The sequence below is a fragment of the Nyctereutes procyonoides genome, unplaced genomic scaffold (assembly GCF_905146905.1).
Source record: "Nyctereutes procyonoides isolate TBG_1078 unplaced genomic scaffold, NYPRO_anot_genome, whole genome shotgun sequence".
In the NCBI taxonomy this organism is placed as follows: Eukaryota; Metazoa; Chordata; class Mammalia; order Carnivora; family Canidae; genus Nyctereutes; species Nyctereutes procyonoides.
Window position 1 is genome coordinate 16401109 of NW_026575021.1, and position 12287 is coordinate 16413395.

General features: G+C 62.6%; 1 long non-coding RNA gene across 1 annotated transcript; it reads left to right on the plus strand.

The window, feature by feature from the left end:
• Nucleotides 1-8952: 8952 nt before the first annotated feature.
• LOC129520477 (uncharacterized) lies at nt 8953-11681 on the plus strand. The gene is made up of 5 exons (XR_008666621.1): nt 8953-9138; nt 9306-9409; nt 10983-11091; nt 11320-11439; nt 11594-11681. It is a non-coding gene; the product is annotated as an uncharacterized LOC129520477 (long non-coding RNA).
• The last annotated feature ends 606 nt before the right edge of the window (nt 11682-12287 follow it).

Sequence of the window (12287 nt, forward strand, 5' to 3'; positions counted from 1 at the left end):
CAGGCGGAGCAGCGGGGAGCCGGGGCCTCCAGCCCAGGTCGCAGGCTCCGGGCGTGAGGCTGGGCCCGCCCCGGTGGGAAGGGGCCCCGGGGTCAGGAGGTGTTCACTGCTTCCTGGCTGGTGGTGTGTGCCCGCCAGCCCGCGGGAATGTGGCCTTGACTGTGGGCTCAGGGCTGCCTCTGACGGGTGACCTGGGGCACATCCCCTCGTCCTGCACGGGAGCTAGACCGGCCAGGGCTTGTCGCCGAGTCAGAACGCCGGGCAGGTCCGGAGCCCTGTCCTCTCCAGTGGTAGGCACCTGCCCGGCGGGACGGTCGCTGGGAGCCACCACAACAGCGACAGCGGAGCAGCATCTCAACACCGGGCCAGCGGCTGTTGGCGTGGTCACTGACACAGCTCTGCCAGGATCCATCCCCGGATGGCAGGACACCTGTCCTGGTGACGGGCCTCTCTGGCTGGGCAGGCGGGAGGTCCGGGCCTGGCCTCCGCCCTCTGTTCGCACTGGAGGCGGTGACATGCTCCCGGGTGGACGGTGAGCCCGTCGGCAGGAGGGACCTGCCCACCTGGCTGGGGCTCAGGCTGCCGCTTGCCGCTGCGCCACCCGGCCAGTTACTGCACCTGCGCCCGATGGGCTTCCCCATCTGTAAAGCGGGGCTGGGAGGGCCCCCGTGGGCTGCCGTGGGGATGTCACGGCCACAGGAGCCAGGGCCCGGCACGTGCTGAGCTCAGGAAGTATTGGCCACAACAAGTTCAGGGCCGGTTTCACAGCCGGGCAGCCCGGAGCCACACAGAGGCCCCGCAGCTCGTGGGTTGGCGGTCTGCTGTTGTCCTCTTGAGAACCTCCGGAAGTTCGTCTCTGAACCTGCGTTTTCCAAGTGACATGTGACGTGGGTAGAGGGGAGGTTGTGGCACGGGCCTGGTGGGTAGCGTGGGCGCCGAGCCCTTGGCCTGGCCACTGGCTGACACCCATGGGGCCTCGGGTTGGGGCGAAGGCCCGGTGCTGGTGGTGGTGTAGCATGGCCACCCCGGAGAGTCCAGGGCCCACCTGGCACCCATGCCCACACCTTCCCCACCTGAGTGCCCACGTGGGCTCAGGCGGGACACCTGGCCTGCAAGTCGTCACGGAGCAGAAGTGTGCACGTGGGCATTGCGACAAAGCATGCCGCTTACCAGCACTCGCCAACCGGTGCAGGGCGTCCGGCTGTCAAAACAATCACAACGTTGTAAAGCAAATATCCGAAGGTCTCGAACTGGAAGTAATGTAGAGATGGTGACATTTGGTGGAAAAGAAGTCTATTTCCATATAAAGTCTGACGAACCAGTTATTAAAAAGGAAGAAAATTTTGGGGGGCGCCTGGGGGGTTCAGTTGGTTGGGCGGCCGAGTCTGGGTTCCAGCTCAGTTGTGGTGGCAGGGTCCCGGGTCCCAGGATTGAGTCCTGCCTCGGGTTCCCCGCATGGAGCCTGCTTCTCCCTCTGCCTGTGTCTCTGCCTCTCTCTCTCTCTCTCATGAATAAATAAATAAAATATTATAAAAAAATAAAAGATACGACGACAGAGTGCTTGAGCAGGACGTTGAACTACCTGCGAGTCGTGAAGCCACTGTGGCTTCTTGTAAGACCTGCTGGGTTACAGAGAACGTCAGACACCAGACCCTAGAATGTATGAATTTACATTTAACACTAAATTCAGACTTACATGGAACTGACTTACTGAAAAGAGTTCAGTCTTTTTAGAAACAAGGCTCTGCGACACTCGGCGGCTCTACACAGACTAAAATCCGTATTTCAAATCGATAACTGGTCTGAAATTGATCCCAGTGTCGTCACAGCCTGCAAAGTGCTCAGTGGCCCCAGTAACGTTTGCATAGGCAGAAAGATCCTCAAGATGAAAAATCATCAGGAACGATCTGCAACCTTGAACCTGCCAAGAGCAGCGGACGTCACTTCCCGCTGCGTGGACTGGGAGTGAGTTGCTGGAAGTACACGTTTCGTGACCTAGGAAATGGATCCGCAGAAAAGCAAATCAGGAAAACCTTATTATCAAGCTCTCCTTTAATAAGGTGTTATTATATGGACTGTGATACCGAAATATAGGCTCTGTGATTTGCAAGGTTTCGTCGTTACCCACGCGTCACTGTTGCCGCTACCACAGTGGGTGCGTAACACGACATTTTAAAGGGAAAATCATCATCATTCATGCCGTCAACTGCACGTCTCCCCAGCTTTTCAGGTACATTTTTAGGTTTTCCACCCAGCCCCGCCAATTACACCGCCGATGATGATGACGCGGGTGCGGAAGCTCCGTGTAAACCGTGGTGTGCCGTCCGTGGGGCCCCTTAACACGTCCCACGGGTGGGGGAGCCTGGCTTTCCGGGGTGTTCGGTGGGAATCCCACCCCGAATGTGCGGAGCCAGCTCTGCATCCTCACCGAATCCAGGGTGATGTGTGGACGTGTGAAGGTCTGAGACCCACCTGGACCGGGTGCTCGGGGAGGACTGGCAGGTCCCTTACACCTCGGCGTCCCCAGGACTGCTATTCTACGTCCGTGCGCTGGAGGGCAGCGGAGCCCGGTGAGGAATCCCTGGCGCGGCCTCGGGAGTTCTGTAGCGGTGGTGTGAACAGGGCTGGGCTCCCTGGGCCGCTCTTGCTGGGGGCTTGCTGGGGGCTTGCTGGGGGCTTGCTGGGGGGTCTTGGTCAGGGGTCTTGCTGGAGTCTTGGGGGGGCTTGCTGGAGGCTTGCTGGGGGGTTGCTGGGGGCTTGCTGGGGGCTTGCTGGAGGCTTGCTGGGGGGCTTGCTGGGGGGCTTGCTGAGGGCTTGCTGGAGGCTTGCTGGGGCTTGCTGGGGGCTTGCTGGGGGGCTTGCTGGGGGCTTGCTGGGGGCTTGCTGGAGGCTTGCTGGGGGGTTTGCTGGGGGCTTGCCGGAGGCTTGCTGGGGGGTCTTGCTCGGGGGTCTTGCTGGGGTCTTGGGGGGGGCTTGCTGGGGGCTTGCTGGAGGCTTGCTGGGCACTTGCTGGAGGCTTGTTGGGGGTCTTTCTGGGAGGCTTGCTGGGGGGGCTTGCTGGGGGCTTGCTGGGGTCTTGCTGGAGGCTTGCTGGGGGCTTGCTGGGGGCTTGCTGGGGGCTTGCTGGGGGCTTGCTGGGGCTTGCTGTGTACTTGCTGGGGCCTTGCTGGAGTCTTGCTGGGGGCTTGCTGGGGGGCTTGCTGGGGGCTTGCTGGAGTCTTGCTGGGGTCTTGCTGGGGGCTTGCTGGGGTCCTGCTGGAGTCTTGCTGGGGGCTTGCTGTGTACTTGCTGGGGTCTTGCTGGAGTCTTGCTGGGGGTCTTGCTGGGGCTTGCTGGGGCTGCTGGAGTCTTGCTGGAGTCTTGCTGGGGGCTTGCCGGGGGGCTTGCTGGGGGCTTTCTGGGGGCTTGCTGGGCACTTGTGGGGGGGTACGGGGGGGGCTTGCAGGGCACTTGCCAGCACTGGCTGGCGTTGGGCAAGTCGCCTCTCCCCTCTAGGCCCACATGACTCCATCCAAGAAGTATGGGCGGCCAGACCCCGAGGTCTTCAGGGCCCCTCAGAGCCTAAGCTTGCGTGGCGCCATCTGGCCTGTGGGAGCTGTGTGTCCCGGGCCCCAAGGAGACAGAACCGAGCCGCGGGCTCCCATCTGCACAGGCAGGATGTCCTCTTCCTACCTCCAGGGCCGACGCGGACGAGGGGCCGTGCCTCGGAATGCGGGGTGTGGCAGGTCCGGACTCGGCAGGAGGCTGCGATCTGGAGGGCACGGCTCGGTGGCCTCTGCACCCGGTGCAGGGGGTTCTGCGCGTGGAGGGAGGTAGGAGGTGACCGAGGAACGGCAGTCGCACAGATGGGGAAAGCGAGGCCCAGGAATGGCTGTGTGACCCCTCCTGGGTCCCAGCGTCAGTGGGGAAGCTGGACCGAGGGCCGAAGCATCCAGGGGTGGAGGGCTGCAGTGCACGAGCTCAAGGCCTCCTTCCCCTGGGAGTGGGTGGCCCCTCGTCGCCTGGGTCCCCGGGGAGGGGGCAGCGCGTGGGGGCTGATGGGCTCACGCGCATCAGCCGCCCAGAGAGGAGCTGGGCCTCGGCCGCTGGAGCAGGGTGAGGCCCGCAGGGGCTGCCTGCCACGATCCTAGAGCCACCGGGCTTCCTGCCAGCATGGTGAGAGCCGGGGCCCTTTGCTCGCAGCTAGGGGCCCGCCCGGTGCCACTCGGCTCCAGGGACGCTAACTGGGGACCTCCACCCGTGGGCCACATGGTGGGCCGTGTCATCCTGGGGCCTGGTCACAGCTCGACCATGCCATTGCCCACTCCAAAGCCCCCGTGGCTGCGGCCGCCTGGGCGACGGAGCAGGTGAGTCCGCACTCCTCGGCGTGGCGTCGGCGTCCCCGGGGCTGGGACCCCCCACCCTGCCCCCGCCACGGCCCACTGGCTGTGTGGTGCGCAAGGCCCAGTCACCTGCCCAGCTGCCTTCCTTCCCTCTGTTGCAGACCCTTAGCAGGTGCCAGGCTCACTCCCTGGGGAGGTGGGAGGGGTGGACCGGCAGGTGCTCCATGAGGTGGTTGGGGGAGGCCCCTCGGTGAGCAGGCGGCCGGCACCGGGAAGCACGGGGCTCGGGAACCCCTGCCAGGCAGGCGTCACAGGAGGTGAAGGAGCACCTGTGTTCTGGGGCAAGCGAGGCCAGCGTGAGGCCAGTGAGCTAAAGGAGAGGAGCCGAGCCTGGGGCCCAAGAGGAAGGGCCCCGTGGGCCACGGGAAGGACCTCGACTCCCACACTGGGGGAGGCAGGGCCCCTGGACGCTTCTGTCCAAGGCACTGCAAGAACTGACATCATCCTGGCTGCCCAGGCAAGCGTGGATGGGGGACAAGGATGGAAGTGGGGAGGCCATCGCCCGCACCCACGCTCACCCACTTCCGATCCTTTGGGGGCGCCGCTCTGTGTGCCCGAACCCGCTCTCCGCAGGCTGTGGCCCCAGGACACTGGATGGTCATTGCACTAGGCTCAAAGGCCACGTCCCAGCAGGCCGCCCTAGGCGCTCCTCCCTGCACCCCAGGGAGAAATACCTCCTCCTGCCTCTGCGCTTGCACAGCAATCTCTCCGCAGTCCCCAAGGAAGTGCTCTCTTGTGAAATTGTCTCCTGTTCCCTACACCGAGTGCTGGGTCTTTAGGAGATGGGCCTTGGCTGTTTGGGCCACTGTAGAGTTAAGCACGTGACCTTGCGACCTTAGTCCAGGCCACGGCCCTCCCCTGGGCTGCAGATAGCGCTTCCCTGGCAGCCTCGCCCAAACCAGCAGACTCAAAATCTGTGTGTTGGCGGGTGGGGGCGAGGGGGGCGGTGTTGAGCATCTGTGTTTTTCAAAGTTCTCCAAGAGATTTTCGTGTGACTAAGGACGAGAGCCGCTGAGCTGATCGTTAGGGAGGGCCTGGGGCTTGGGGTAATTTCTGCCTCCCAGAACAGCCAAATGTCCCCCATTAGGGTGTTGCCACATGTCCCAAATTCAAGTCCTACCGCGGCCATGCTTTGGATATTGGATGTGGTCACTTCATCACTCTGAGCCTTGGGTTCCCTTTCCAGAGCTCCTGATACCCAGGAGGCCCTCAGCAGCGATGGCTGCCCTTCCCGCTCCTCCGAATAGAGCTGAGATGGACGCACATCCTCTGTAGATGACAGAGTGTGATGATGGTGGTGGTGGTGGTGATGATGGTGGGTGATGATTATGGTGGTGGTGGTGGTGTGGTGATGGTGGTGTGATTATGGTGGTGGTGGTGATGTGGTGGTGGAGGTGGTGGTGGTGGTGATGGTGGTGGAGGTGGTGGTGGTGATGGTGGTGATGTTATGGTGGTGGTGGTGTGGTGGTGATGGGTGGTGGTGGTGGTGGTGGGGTGGTGGTGTGGTGGTGGGGTGGTGGTGGTGATGGTGGTGTGTTGTGGTGGTGGTGGTGGGTGGTGGTGGTGGTGGTGGTGTGGTGGTGGGGTGGTGGTGGTGGTGGTGGTGATGTGGTGATGTTATGGTGGTGGTGGTGGGTGGTGATGGTGGTGGGGTGGTGGTGTGGTGGTGGTGGTGGTGGTGGTGTGGTGGTGGGGGTGGTGGTGGTGTGGTGGTGTGATTTGGTGGTGGTGATGGTGATGGTGGTGGTGGTGGTGATGGTGGTGGTGGTGGTGGTGGTGGTGATGCATTGGTGATGATGGTTGATGGTAGTGATGGGATGGTAACCACAGATGGGTTCCCATGTGCTGGGATAACCATCTTTCCTCAGCACAGGGATGCAGTGTTCCGGGGCCAGTGGGCACCCACACGGCTGGTCTCAACGATTCACCCCACTCTGCGCAACTATGTTTTCTGCGTGCGCTGTGATGCGATGACGGTTGGAAAGCCCTATTTAGTTTGATGCTATTCATTTTACCTTCTTTTTGTTGCTTAGTAACATCGTCTCCTGTTTCTTTCTTCCCCAAAGTCCTCCTACTTGTCCTTTTCATTTAGCTAAAAAGTCCCCACGCACTCGGTGGAGTAGAGGATCAGAGCCCTGATTCCAGCAACTGGCCTCGTTAGATGGAATCGTTTCCTGTGCTGACCGTGTGCCGTGGAGAACCATGTGACCGAGGGAGCACTGGCGGGGCGCCCTGGACGGAAGCAGAGCTCCGACCTTGCCCGTCGCGACTGTACCGCCAAGCCGCTCACTTAATGCCCGGGGCGCCCTTGCTGTGGCGGGGGGTCTCCACGTTCCGCATCACCCACGGGGCTGGGTCTGGCTTGATCCGGGCTTCTCGGTGACTGGTTTTGAACAACAGCCGAGCAAGTAGGCGCGGAGTAGTGGGCAGCAGCAGTTGACCGAGGCCCACGAGATAAGCCTCCGTCCTCCCCAGGGGCCGCTCTGGGACACGCGGGTGTGGGGTCGGGGTGCTGCTCCTTCCCTATCTACAATCTCCAGACGGCCCCCACCTGGTCCCCGCTGTCCCCGCAGGCGGCCGCCCCATGTCCTCTGCTCTCGGCGGCCCAAACATCTGCGAGGACTGCCCTGCTCTGCTGCCCTCCGAGGCTCAGCGCCCCTTCTTTCACGAGGGCCCTGCCCTCCCCTTCCGGGAGCAAACCCCTCCTTCCTTAGGGCTCGGGCCCCCACACCACCCTTTCTGCAGCTGCGCAGGCACCTGTGGGCTCCGGGGCCTTCGTGCCGCGCCTGAGCCTGATTTGGAAAAGAACTGCCTGCGGCCCTTGACCTGCCGTGGCCCGGGCCCTGCGCCTCCCGGGCCAGCCCCGTGCCGACGTCCATCCAGACCCCCTGCCCTCTGCTCGAACGAAGGGCAGATGCGCCCTTAGGGGGCTGCTCGACGGGGGCGAATGAGATCAGCCGCTGATCCTGGGTTCTCGCCAGGAAAACGTTCGCGGCCACGAATGCAACACAGGCACGGACCCCAAGTGAGCCCCGGGATCGTCTCGTCCCCCGGCCCCTTCTCCGCGCTGGTCCCAAGCTCTCTGGCCTGTCACAGGGCAAGTCGCAGTCAGCCTGACAGCTCCCATTGTCTCGAGATTTAAAGGGAAGCAATCGTCGGTGAGCTCCCTGAGCTTTCCCAGTCGCTTGTATTTCTGCCGATTGCCAAACACTGTGTCTCTTTGCTCAAGTGTCCGAAGTACTCCCACAGACATCAGAGGTGCCCCCCCCCGGTTTTCGCTGCCAGCCTCCCCACAGCACGTGTCCCTTAGTCTGACCGCTGTCGGCCAAGTCCTGGGAGACCTTCACGGGGGACGTCGCCAGCCCCAGACATTTCCCGTGCGGCTCAGACGCCTGCGCTCCCTCCACTGCTTCCTGGCGGAGTGAGCAAGGCGTCCCGGCCCCCGCAGCTCTGGGCTTTGTCACCATGACAGCTGGGGCTCAGGACTGAAAGCAGATTCCCCGGGGAGGGAGGGGGGCCACCGCGCCCTCCTCCAGCCCCAGGAAGGGAAGCAGCAGGGGACCCAGGAGCCCACACACCGGGGCATCCGTGTCGCGAGGCCCTTGGTGACACATGCTGCACACCGCTGCCCCACGTGGGATCGCTGGGTCTCAGACATGGGGTCTGGGCAGGGGGAGGTGGCGTCCCAGCAGGGACCGATGCGGTCACACAGGTGTCTCAGCCTCTGCGTCCCCGTCTGTAGCCTGCGGTGATACCTGCCCCGCAGGGTCACCGCCTGGACGCCACGGGCCAGCAGGTGCACAAGCGGTGGCGATGGTGTCTGGTGCACGGGGAGGGCCCTGGCGCTGGCACTGTGCCGGCCACTCCCCCGCAGGCCATCTCGTGGGCCGTCCCGATGACCCCGGGCACAGGGGCATGCGGTGACCACCAGACAGGTCTCCTGCAGCACACTTGCCTCGTGACCCTTGTGCTCGGTCCTGTGATGGAGAAGCAGCCCCGCTCGGGGGCTTCAGCAGGTGACGCTCCATCCACACACAGTGTTGCTCAGCGCTCAGCGGCATGAGCTTTCGAGCCCTGAAAAGGAGTAAACGGGGCTCGATGCACAATTGTAAAGGCTGCACACTACAAGACATTCCAGAAAGTTCCAGGTACATGACATTCTGCAGAAGGCAGCCTATGGGGGTAGTGAGGATGGGTGCTTGCTGGGGCTGGAGGGCAGGTCCCAGGGGTCTTGGGGCAGCGGGACCACGGTGTAGGGAGCTACAGGAAGGTGCGCGTTGTCCCACTTTGTTAAACCGCAGAGAATGTACAGGATCCAGGGTGACCGTGCGGTGCCCTCAAGACCCGGTGACTCATGAGTTGACGTAGGAACATCGGTTGTGACACACAAGCCATTAGAGCAATTATGGTGCCGGACGTCATCGGTGGCGAAGAACCCACGTATGTTGGGGCAGGACATCCCTGCCCCTTGGGTATCACTGTCCCTGAACATCCCTCCCCCCGGGTACCCCTCCCCCCTGGGAATCCCTCCCCCCTGGACATCCCTCCTCCCTGGACATCCCTCGCCCCTGGGCATCCCTCGCCCCTGGACATCCCTGCCCCTGGACATCCCTCACCCCTGGACATCCCTGCTCCCAACATCTGCACTCCTGGTCCTCTGGCCTTCGGACGTGGACCCCAAGTGTACCACGGCTCCCCGGGTCCCCGGAGTGCAGCCAGTGCCTCGTGGGACTTCTCGGCCTCTGCAAGCCCATGAGTGAGTCCTGCGCGTACGTGTCTGTACTTGTCATCGGGGATCTGTCCCCGGACAAGGCTGACCAATGAGCAGTGATGAGGGCTGGCGTGGGTGGCGTGAGAGACGGAGTGGCCGTGTCGGAAGGCGCTTCTCTTCTTGCAGAGCATTTGTCCTTCTTCTGCCTCCAGTTACCTCTGGGTCTTTGGTGTTCTTTAATCCCACGTGACACTTCGCAATGTGCTTGGTGACTCACTACCGGCCATTAAGTGGCATTAACTGTCTGCCTTCAGAGGTGAGTAATGACGACTCAGATCCGTGGGCGGCTCGGCCCCCAGGCGAGGTGTGGGCGCCTGCGGGGGTGGAGGTGCAGGCAGGGGCAGGTGCGCAGGGCTGCGGAGCCTGACGTCCCCCCAGTCCTGGTGACACGGGGCCGTGTGAGCAGCACCAAACCCTCCACCAGGGAGCTGCTGGCAGGACGCGGGGGGTCGGGGGGACAGGGGGAGCAGAGGCTTGGGAGCCGGGAGCGCTCCTGCTGGTGCGTGAGCCTGGGAGCCTCCTGCTCCCCCGAAATGGGAAGGAGCCCCCTGGTCGGTCGTGGCACCGAGATGATCCACTGAGCCCACTGAGCCGGGAGGGCAGGAGCCTCCTGTCCTAGATGTGGCCAAGGGTAGGCGGGACCGCATCCAGTGGGGGTGGGGAGTGGGAAGGGGGCCTGTTAGGGCACCTGGGCCTTGCCAACCCCTGGTGTGGCTCCCCTCTCGCTGCGTCCCCAGCGTCCTCGCAGGCCCCAGATCTCTGCTTTGCTGGCCCAGCAGGCCCGGCTGAACGGTGGCCCCGGAGCATGAGCCCGTGTGGGCGCCCCGTGGGCTGTAGTACCTGCACAGATCACGGGGTGACTCAGGACGTGTGAGGGGGCCGCCCGTCCAGGCAAAGGGGGCTGGTGCCCGCCGCCCCGTCATGGAGGCCGCAAACCACTCGGGGTGGGGGCCCGCCCTCTGATACGTGGACCCCAAGCCCGCTTGCCGACGGGTGGACCTGCCGGCCCCACGCCAGCTCCTCAGCGGGTGATAGAGGCCCTGAGGTGTGACGCGTGACCGCCTATGGAAGGTTCCTGCTGTGACGAATGCGCATCACCCCAGGAGCTCACCCAGCAGGACTGCATTTGTCACAGTGCGGAGGCCTGAGGTCCGGTCAACCCCCAGGAGCACCCGTCTGTCCCCTTTAGTTCCCGGTGGCGGCAGGCTTTGGCTTTTGGCTGCATCCCTCCCATGGTCGGGGCATCCCCACGCGCCTCGGCCCCTTTCCACACCGCCCGCTCTGGGGGTGCCCCCCCGCCTCCGTGTGATGGCATCTGGCTGCCGCCCGGGGCACAGAGAAGTGCCCCATTGTGGGCGAGCACAGCCCACGCAGCCCCAGCCCACCTGCAACCGCCTTTTCCCAAATACACCTCGGCCCGCTCGGGCTCCGGGGGGCAGGGCCCGTATGTTGGGGTCCGGGGCCCCGACGGCCTGCAGAGGCCCCGACCGGGCTCCCCTGCAGCACAGGACTCAGTGGCCTCTTCCCTCGCTTTTCCCCGTGGGCCTGGCAGGCAGCCCAGGGCTTGGAGCTGACGCGAGGGTGGCAAACGTCTGTGGGCAAGGTTGGGACAGCTGGAGCGGCAGCAGGGAGGGAAGAGGGACCCACGCGTGAGTGTGGACTCTGGAAGTGGGCGGAAAAAATCCGAGGGCGGCTGGCGGGACAGCAGGACCCAGAGTGGCAGGCGTGTTCATGCCACGTTGAGGAGCCTAGACGCTGTTCCGACGCCGAGGAGCTCCTCGTGCGGTCCTTGCACTCGGTGACTCGCTGGTCCTTCCTGTCCTCAACAGCACAGCCCAGGGCTTGGCCCTGCGGGGGAGGGGACAGGCCTCCTGCCCTGCTCTCACACGCCCACCTACATCATAAACACAGGGGGATGCAGATAAGCAGCTGGCACAGGTGAGCACAGGGGCTGCAAGTGCGGTTTGCAGGGCAAGGGCGGGCTGGAGGCGCAGGGGGGGTCGAGGCTGCAGCGGAGACCCAAAGGCCGTCCTCTGCCCGCAGAATGCTCTCCTCATCTTTCTTTCCTAAGGACTTCAACTGATTAGGTGTGGCCCACCCACACTGCAAGCAGTGATCGGTTTTACTCAAAAGTTTACTGATTCGGACATTACTCTCACCTAAAAGGTATCTTCGGGGCAACGTCTAGGCTGCCATATGACAGAGCTGGGTACCACGGCCTGGCCACCGCGACAGAAACGCAGCGCCTCGCACAGAACGCAGCACATCACGGCTGCCGTACTCCTGGTACGTTCAGATCCACGATGTTGGGCCTCCGTGGACTGCCCCTTGCACCGTTGCCTAATATCCCTGTTCGTTCCCGTGAACGCTTTCGGTCTTGAATTCCTCCCTGGAGGCCACTGATTGGCCATTCTTGTCATTTTTGAATTTCAATTTTCAGACGTCGTGCCCTTTGACCTCTACTTCTCATCAGTTGGGGAGCATTTACTGTAAACAGCACTTTATTGGATTTTTAGTTTTACCCCAACCTTACAGGCTTTTGATGGGAAGTTCGGCCCGTTCCCTTTTTTAAAAAAAAAAAAAAGAAAAGAAAGCCGACATGCGTGGTTTTATTTATTTCTCTTCCCTTTGTGTTTACTTGGACTGAACTTTGTTACCGCTGTCATTTCCTCCTTCCTTAATTTCGCTTTCCTGCTCGTTCTCTACACCGCCGGCCACCCCCTCCCTGAATGCAGAAGTTCTATTCTGCTTTTTTTCCAGGACTTGCCTCTCCCAGTTCCTGATATTTATAATCACGCCGCTTCTCCCCCGTGATCGCAGGAACAGGCGCGGTGGCCGCAGCCCCGGAGCCTCCCCTGTCCCACCCGGTCCCCTGCCCCGGCGCCCGCCCTCGCCCAGCAGCAGATGCAAGGGAAGGGCTCCACCGCCCCTGCTCCTCCAACCCCAGGGGCGGCCGAGATTGCTTCTGTGTTTCCTCCCAGATGCGTGTGGGTTTCCCTGAGAGTACGTGGCACAGATTTCAAGAATCCTTACTTAGCGATTATGGTACAAAACCCCAAGCATATTTAGATAAACCTGAGTATTCTGCAAGGCTCACAGCTCACCACCATTTCCTGTTCTGGGCTCTGCTCTCT